This window comes from Equus asinus, chromosome 7, assembly GCF_041296235.1.
Source record: "Equus asinus isolate D_3611 breed Donkey chromosome 7, EquAss-T2T_v2, whole genome shotgun sequence".
Lineage (NCBI taxonomy): Eukaryota > Metazoa > Chordata > Mammalia > Perissodactyla > Equidae > Equus > Equus asinus.
The window spans coordinates 105,403,306-105,411,903 of record NC_091796.1 but is presented as its reverse complement, the minus strand read 5'-3'; the positions used below and the strand labels follow the sequence as shown (position 1 = coordinate 105,411,903).

The 8,598-nt window shown below is 59.5% G+C and overlaps 1 long non-coding RNA gene across 1 annotated transcript; it reads right to left on the bottom strand.

Moving 5' to 3' along the window:
* Nucleotides 1-4,393: 4,393 nt before the first annotated feature.
* LOC139045736 (uncharacterized) lies at nucleotides 4,394-8,016 on the bottom strand. Its single transcript, XR_011504793.1, has 4 exons — nucleotides 7,450-8,016; nucleotides 6,875-6,952; nucleotides 6,481-6,758; nucleotides 4,394-5,026 (listed from the first exon to the last, which is right to left on the bottom strand). It is a non-coding gene; the product is annotated as an uncharacterized lncRNA (long non-coding RNA).
* Nucleotides 8,017-8,598: the final 582 nt, after the last annotated feature.

Here is an 8,598-nt window from a genome sequence, read left to right as displayed (position 1 = left end):
GTCTTGAAGCCCACTGGACCTCAGTGTCCACATCTGTAAGATGGGGCTATGGGCCTGTGCCCTGCGTACCCCCTCTCAGGCCCTGGCGAGGCCATGCGGCTGGGTTAGGAGCGAGAGTACTGGGACCTCGCAATCAACACTCCTACTAATTGTTGTTATTACAATAATTAGGAACATGCCCGCTGACCTTTGGGGTAATTGAGCCTCTCTCAAGGGTAGGGGAGCCCCCAACTGGGTGCCCCCCATCTGCGGAGCCAGGCCACCTGCTTGGGGGCGGCCGGGCGATGACTGGCCAGTGGGCTGGCCCGCAGGCACCCCGGAGCCCCCGATGGTCACGGAGTTTCCCTGGTCCTGCATGCTGCTTAGTTCCGCCTGCGATGGGGAACACTGCCCTGAACAGAGCGCTTGGCCACATGCCCGGGGTCCACATCTGCCCGCCTCCCCTAGCCCCCCCTTCTCAAGACAGAAGCTGGCAGAGAGGGTTTTGCAAACACGAATCGTGGCATTTGTTCGTATGTTCCCTGGCCCCAACTTTGTAAAAACATCTGCGGGGGACACTTCCTTGAGAGAAGGGAGGCCGCTGGGTTTCTCCCCGAGCGTCCCCAGAAAGAGGCGGAAGGCAGAGTTGGAGCGTGGACCGTGTAATCGAGACAGGCACATTCTCGGGGTGTGCAGTTACCGACTGATTAGCAAGTCTGAAGACCATGACTGCAGAACAAGCGACAGAGGGCCCAGCGAGGCGGCCCAGATGCTGCTCACTCCTCCACATTGTCCTCTCGGCCCAGGGGGCAGGGGGCTGCAGGCTGGGGATGGGCCACCACGAGGCACGGGCTTGGGCGAGCAGGCCCATGTGGACATGTATGTGTTCTGGGCCAGAGCAGGGCTGGCCCGTCACTGCACCCGCCCCCCCCAGCCCAGGCCTCAGTTTCCCTTTCTGTGCCTGGGGTGGTCACGGCAAAACCCAAAGACCATCTGGATCTTGGTGCCCACTCCCCTCCCGAAACCCAGTTCCAGCACCTTTGTCACACCCCTGCCGTTCTGCACAGCAACCAGGCTGGCAGCGAGGGCCTCCCTCCCGTCCACGCCCCCTCCGCCCCACCTCTGGTGCCAGCCTTCTTGTCTTGATGCCACAGCCCTGCTGACCACTGCCTGCTCCCTGCTTCCCACCGCCCACAAGGTCCCTCAGTTGGAGCTGTTCCCTCTACCTGAAGACCCTGCCTCAACCCTGTCGCTTGTCAAGACACAAGCCTATCCTGCGAGGGTTGGTCTGGGCCAGACGCAGCACCAGAACCAGGCTGACCCCTGCCCCTTGGGCCCCTGTGGAAGGCCTCCCAGCGTGCTCAGTGGCGAAAGAGCAACTGGTGTCCTGGGGACTCCCGCCCAACCTGGGCCCTGGAGCTGGTGAACTGGAACCCCTGGTACGGAGTCCAGCTGGGACTGGGGAGTGGACTCCCTGTTGCTGGAGGAACCTGGGATTTCGTAAAGGGCAGGTAGTGTTGCAGAGAAGAGCATAGATAGACAGGCTGAGAGACAGGCTTGTGGGGCCGGGGCAAGCTGCTAGGACCTCTCTGAGCCTCGGAGGCCCGGCCTGCAAGATGGAAACGATGTCAGGACCGACTCCCAGGTCCACTGTGCCCCAAGTGGGCACCCGGGGCAGCTGGCAGCCAGCAGTGCCCAAAGGAGGAGGACCCGGAGGGCCCATCGACCTGAGCCTGGAGCGGGACCAGGGCCCTCTCCCACCGGCTGAGCAGCGGCTGCTGTGCTGAGGAGGCCCAGGCAGGGCCTCAGAGCCTTTGGAAGGCTTCCCAGTGGAGGTGACCTTGGGGATGGGCCATGAAGGGTACAAATGAGTTTGCCAAATGCAGGGGAGGGGGAGGCCTTCCCGGCAGCAGGACAAGCCTGAGCCAGGGCGCCGACGTGCCCGGCTATTTTGGGAGCCTTGTCAGAGAGACCCGGCGGAGTGAGGGGAGCAGCTGTCCCTGAGGCTAAAGGTCGGAGGGGCTGCCCAGCTGGGGTCCCGAATGCCAGGCCGCTGGGCAGTGTTGAGGGGCAGCCTCAGACAGGTCCTGAGAAGAGGAAAGACAAAGCCAGAGCTTTAAAAAGCTCCAGCAGTTATGCTGGCGGCCATGGGGGAGGAAAGGGAGTGGGGACAGTGGGGACCACAGTGAGGCCACGCTAGGCCCAGCTGGGAGTGAGGAGGACAGAGTGGGGCTGAGGCCTGGGCTCCTGGAGGCAGAAGCCCAGAATTAGAAGTTAAAGGTAATTTCTGCCCCCGGCCCCCACCCTGGGCCCCCTGGCAGGAGACCCTGCCCCAGGTTTTCGCTCCCATTGCCCTGCTTTCTGTCTAATGGAGGGGAAAGATGGCTGGAGAAAGTCTGCCTTTGGCTAACATTTGAGCGCAGCTGGAGGGATCAGGAGGCGAAAGGGCCTGGAAGTTTCCAGAAGGTTTGACTCTCCGCCCTGAAAGTCAAGCTGGCCGCGGCCCCAGCCCCACGTCCCTGCCTGGGCCCCCACCCCTCTCTCGGTGAGCCCGCTGCGCCCCCTGCCGGCGCCAGCCAGGAGGAGGAGGGGCCTGGGGCGAGGGGGACGCTCTGTTCACCCCACGCTCACCCCGTTTTTCTCCCTGGTATGTATAAATTTCTTGAAAGAATGGTATGTGTGGCCAAAAGATAAGAGAGAGCCGTTATGAATGAAAACAGGTGAGGGGAAGATATTCGTTATCGTTTTCAGCCTAATGAAGCCTGTTGAAGGCTCTCTCCGGAGTGATAGGTCCCTCTCCCGCCCGAGTCCTCCCAGCCATGGAGCCACAAGCATGTCATAACTCATGTCACAGAAATCACACCGCTTCTCCCGAATTTCCTCAATGCCACCCGCTCCGGAGTACAGGGAGCGCAGCTGATAACAAATTTTGGAAACACAGAATTTCACACCTCATTGCACAAGCATTAGGATGACAATACACTGAATTACTTCCTCCCCAGCGCAGTCCCTACCTGGCCTCGGGGTGGGGGCAGCGGATGGAGGCTGGGCAGGGAGGCGAGTGGGGCGCCCGGCAAGGGGCGGCCTCTACTGGCCCTGTGGATGCCGAAGGTGGGATTGGACGGTGCTGCCCAGGGCTTGTCAGGTCTGGCCAGTGGGGACCCCATGACCGAGGAGGGGGACAGTGACAACAGAGGTCTTTGTCTCACGGATCATGGAGTCTGGCAGTTGTGTGCAGCGGGTGGGAGCCCCTGGGCCCCGCTGAGCAGTTCTCCCCCTGCCAGGCCCCCACGGGGGCCCACTGCCTTCCAGTTACTGCTCCTGACGTCCGTTCCCAGCAAGCTCAGCCAGGTGGCTGGATGTTCTCACCCCTCCTGGGAGTGAGCACAGACAGCTGCGTTAGAGAAAATCCAGACTGCGGGGCCTGGTCAATAAAACTTCCCATCATGCCACTACACAGCCCCGCCAAATGGCTCCCTTGGCGTCTCGAAGGCCAAGGTCTGGCCACCCTGGCTGGAGGGGCGCACAGGAGGGGCGCCCGGGCCGGTCTCAGATGCACCCGGGTGTGTGGGAGGACAGCGAGGGGAGGAGAGAAGCCGGAGGCCGCCCCATCCCGTGGGACGAGGAGGGAGGGAGAGGAGGAGGGAGAGAGGAGCCCGCTCCCAGATCCCCCACCCCTGCCTTGGACCCGTCAGGCTGCCCCCGAAGTGCACAGATTTCCCCACCTTTGTCCAGCCCCCTGGGTGACACATGTCCCGGATCTTTGACTTCTCTGCACAAATGCGAGCATATTTCCAGCGTATTTCTGTTCCCAACACGCAGGGATTTGGGGCGCACGGGGTCATTTTAGGCCCCCTGAGGGCCACCTTGAATAGAATAAGGAGAGAGAGGTTTCCAGGACCTCCCGGCCCGGTTGGTGGCTCTCAGGTCCTCAGCTGCCGCCAGCAGGGAGGACAGACACTCTGCGAAGGCGCCAGCTGGGAGGGGTAAGGGGCAGGGCAGAGCCGGCCTCCCAGCTTAGGGCAGGTGGAGCCACCCAGAGGCCTCGGCCAGTAACTGACGCCCGCTGTCACCTTGGGGAGGCTCCCCAGGTGAGGGCAGAGAAGGGGGACAAGCTGGGCCCTGCTGGGGGCACTCCCCTCTCCCGCCCCCTCTGCCACGCCCCAGTGTGTCGGAGGCAGCCCCAGTGGTGGTCACCTCTGCTTCCACAGGAGCCCCCCGAGGGCAGAAAGGATGAATCCACCACCCACTGACTCCCTGCTGTACACGCACCACAGACAGGACAACACGCCCTCGTTGGGGGGACGGGGCGGGGGAGCTCAGCCGTCCTGCCTGGAAGCTGGTGTTTTAATGGGCTTTGAAGCCTGGGTGGGGTTCTTAAAATGAAAGTGCCTGGGACTTGTTTTTCTTTCTTAAAGTAATACATGCTGTTTAAAGAAAATTCTAGAAAAGGCTGAGAATCAAGAAGAAAAAAAAATCATCTGTACTTCCTCTACACAGAAAACGTTGACACGGTGACATTTCCTTCCAGTCTTTTTTCTGTTCTTTTTCTCTGGGTTTAGTTTTGCCCACCAGGGGTCCGACCACGTCTGTGCTCTTGTGTCTCGTGGTTCCCGTACAGAAATATTTGCCTCTGTTTATACAAATTCAACAGACACGGAGTATCCACGGCCACATGACAGTTCGCACCACAGCTGGCTGATGCTTTTTATTTGGGACATTCAGGGTTGCACGTTTTCCTGTTGGTTAGGAGAAGCCGCTCTGTTGTGTCATCACTGTGCTAGACGTTATTCTCATATTTCAGACGAATTCCTTTCAGCAGTTTTTTCAAAAGCAGAATCTCTGTATCTAAGATGATAGAAATCTTCTAAAGAAAGAAATAGACGAGGGGGCCAGCCCAGTGGCGCACGGTCCACTTCGGTGGCCTGAGGTTCACCAGTTCGGATCCCGGGTACAGACCTATGCACTGCTTGTCAAGCCATGCTGTGGCAGGCGTCCCACATATAAAGAAGATGAAGATGGGCACGGATGTTAGTTCAGGGCCAGTCTTCCTCAGCAAAAAAATAAATAAATAAATAAAAATTAAAAAATAGAAGGTTTTTTTGGTTGATGTTAGGAATACGCATTTATTGTAGAAAACTTAGAAAATAGAAAAGTATAAAGAGGAAAACATGTCACCAACAACCTTGTGAACATTCACATCTTTATGATCCAGATGTGAGTGTGAGAATGTGTGAGTGTGAGTGTGTGTGCCCGAGCACACGCTTATGGAGAAAGGAGCCATCTCGAGCTTCATCAGCCAACATTTCATATGTGATACGTCCCACGACTTCACTGGTTCTGGAAGTTTCTGGGCTTCTGCCTGCCCTCTGCATGCCCGCCAGAGGTGCCACCATCTCCCGGGAAGCTGGAGGTGGGCTCGGCCCAGCTCGGCCACCCCACCCCATCAGCGCCTTCCAGGCCCTTGAGGTGAGTGCCCCGCTCCGTGTTCCGGTTGCTCAGGCAGGAGACCCAATTCTCTCCCATCCCACACTCTAGCCCTCAGCAAGTTCCAGTGGTTTTATTTTCCAAACGTGTTCAGAATCTGGTCATGTCTTCCCCTCTCTCTGCTCCCACCTCCCTGTCTGAGCCTGAGTCTCCACTGCAAGGCAAGCCTGTGAGAGGCAGACCACACCATGCCTCATGACCCAGCATTAACCAGTGCCCCATATGATCCGGCTCTTCCCCCACCTGTCCCAAGCCCCCTCTTGTCACCTGATGGCCCTTCTCTCCTCCCTCTCTCTCCTCCAGCCACACTGGCCCTCCTGCTGCTGCTCAGATGCCAAGATAAGTCTCTACCCCCGGGCCTTTGCACAGGCTGTTCCCTCTGCCCAGCATCCTTTGCCTGGATCCCCAAACACTCACTCCTCCTCCTTCAGGTCTCAGTCAGATTCCCCTTCTCAGGGACCTGTCACCTTTCCTTCCTTTGTTTTCCTCCAAGCACTTCTAATCTATCAAATGATTTGCTCATCTACTTAGCACTTTACCGCCAACAAAACCTTGTAGCTCATCTGACCACAACCTCCTACCAGCCAGCAGGGCAGGGGTTTGTTCCTACTTCCCCAGGAGGAGAAAGAGACCTCGTTTGGCTGAGTGCCCACCAGGTGCCAAGTGCGTATGTCTCTTGGTCCCCATTTTGTGTGAGAGAACAGAGACTCACATGGGTCCTCTCTCCGTCGGCTCTCCCAGGCCCCAGGGATTCTGGAGGCTGGGGTGCCACGCCTCCTTCAGCCCTGCAGACAAGGTTTCAAAGCCTCCTCCGCCTCCTCCAAGGGAGGTGCCAGGGACTCCGCGGGCACCCGGGCACAGGGGCCTGACAGAAAGCTGGCAGGCACTTTGGGTGCCTGGGGTCCTGTCCCTGCCCCTTTAAACAGACTCAACCCACTGTGTGGGTTCGCCCTGTGGGGAGGAAAGCCTGGCCGTGGGCACTGGCCCGGACCCCAGAACTCCATCCAGACCCACCTCTTCCACCGCACCGCCGGCCAGCCTCCGAACCTCCGTCCGCTGCCTTCCAGCCACTGCCACCTGCTGTCCAGCTCCGGCACACCTGGCTCCAGGTAGGACGTGTGCTCGGTACCCCGGCTCCCTTTGTCCCTTGGAACTGCACAGGTGGCATCAGAAGAGGGCCACCCCCTGGAGGGGGTGCCCGGTGGGACAGGAGCTGCAATGTCGGCGTCGGCTCTCATGGAATTCTGTGTCCACGCCATGACCTGTGGCCCCTCTCCCTGGAGAGTCCGGCCCTGGAGTATCGTCAGGATCCTTCTTCTCTTGAAGACCCACGCAGACTCCTGCCCCCTGTCAACCAGACACCAGGCCCACTCCCTGGAGGTTGGCGCCACCCCCACTGTGCACTCACCTTAGGCCGGGCATCAGGAGGGCGCTTCCCCATGCTGTCACCTCTCATCTTAAAACCGCCCCGCCTTAAGCAGTCCTCCTGTGTCCAGGGATGAAAAGGCTCAGAGAGGTTAAGGGCTTTGCTCCAGGGCACACAGTCAGTGGGGAAGCCCGGCCTGAAACCCACAGCTATCGGGCAGAGTTAGTCCGTCACCAGCCCCTCCCTTCAAAGTCGCCCTGCTGCTCGGGGGACAGCTGAGCCTCACCCAGCACCTGCCTGAGAGGTCGGCTCTCCCCGGGGAGTTAGGGGGACACGAGGCGGGGATCGCCAGGAGCGCCCGCCCACCCCGCCCCAGCCTCACAGCCTGCTCCTCCACTCTGGCCTCTCCCGGCCTCTTTGTGCAGTGGTGGCAGCGACAGAAATCAGCCCAGAAATGAGCAGACGGGACGCCCAGCCCCGGGGGCAGCACTGGGAAGGAGGGCTGGGCTGGGGCGGGAGAGCCGGGCTCCAGTTCAAAGGGTCCTGCCGACCTGGCCTGGCCCCCTCTGAGCCCAGATTCCTCCTCCGTAAACTGAGCAGCACCCTGCCTTCCTCACCGAGGGCTCTGAGAAGCCCACGTAGACCGAGGCCCCACCCTGTGGGGGACTCACGATCGTCGGAGACCAGATCCCTGATGTGGGGGCCGCTGAAGTGCTGCCACGGTCAACACGGGCCCAAACAAACACACAGACGGCCAGTATCAGCCCTCCCGGACACCTGGTCGTGCCCCTGGCCACCGCGGGGGAGCAGGCTGCAGGGGGGCGGCCCGAGACTGCCGGTCTCATTTCAGGGACACGGAGCGGCTTCTGCCGGCCGCCTGGCCGGCCCCACACAGCAGCGCTCCTTGTCGGGGCCTCGGGGGCTGTGTTGATCTTGGAGGGCTCGCGGGTACTCCCGGGGCTCCAGGCGAGGTGTTCCACGGCTGCTTTCTGGAAATTATTTTATGGTCCATGTAGGTGTTGGGCAACTCCCATCCTGCAAATATTTCCAGGCTAAAAATACCGTGGTCACACTCCACGGTGGCGAACCTTGGGGCCCAGTGTAACGGCACGGATCTCAAGCCGTAAAGGCAGACCCACAAGAAGTATACAAGAAGTACAACTGTTTCTCTGCAGTTCACCTCTTCCGAGGACCCGTCCTGCGGGGGCAAATACCAGCTCTCAGTCAGCGTCCCCCCTCCCCACACCCCGTTCTCGAGGCGGGGAACTGGGGCGCGGGCAGCACAAGCAGCTATGGGGGCGAGACCTTCGAGAGCCACAATATCCGTGCCCTCTCACCTGCCCCGGCTCTCCCGCCACCTCTGCAAGTGAACCTCAGAAAGCTATTTTGAAATTCCAAAGTCAAGAATTCACTTCTAAGCAGAGCAATAGTTCCTCAAAAAGCGAAGCATCAAGTTAGCGTATGGTCCAGCAGTTCCACTCTGGGTGGAAACCCCGAAGAATCGAAAGCAGGGTCCCGGCTCTGTGCACACGCATGCTCGCAGCAGCATTATTCACACTAGCCCAAAGGTGGGAGCAACCAGTCTCCATCAGTGGACGAAGGGACAGACGAGATGTGGTATGTCCACACAATGGAGTACTACTCGGTCTGAAAAAGGAAGGAAATTCTGACACACGCTACAACACGGACGAGCCTAGAGAACCTTGCGCTAAGTGAGTAAGCCAGTCACAGAAGGACAGATACGGTGTGATTTCACCTACATGAGG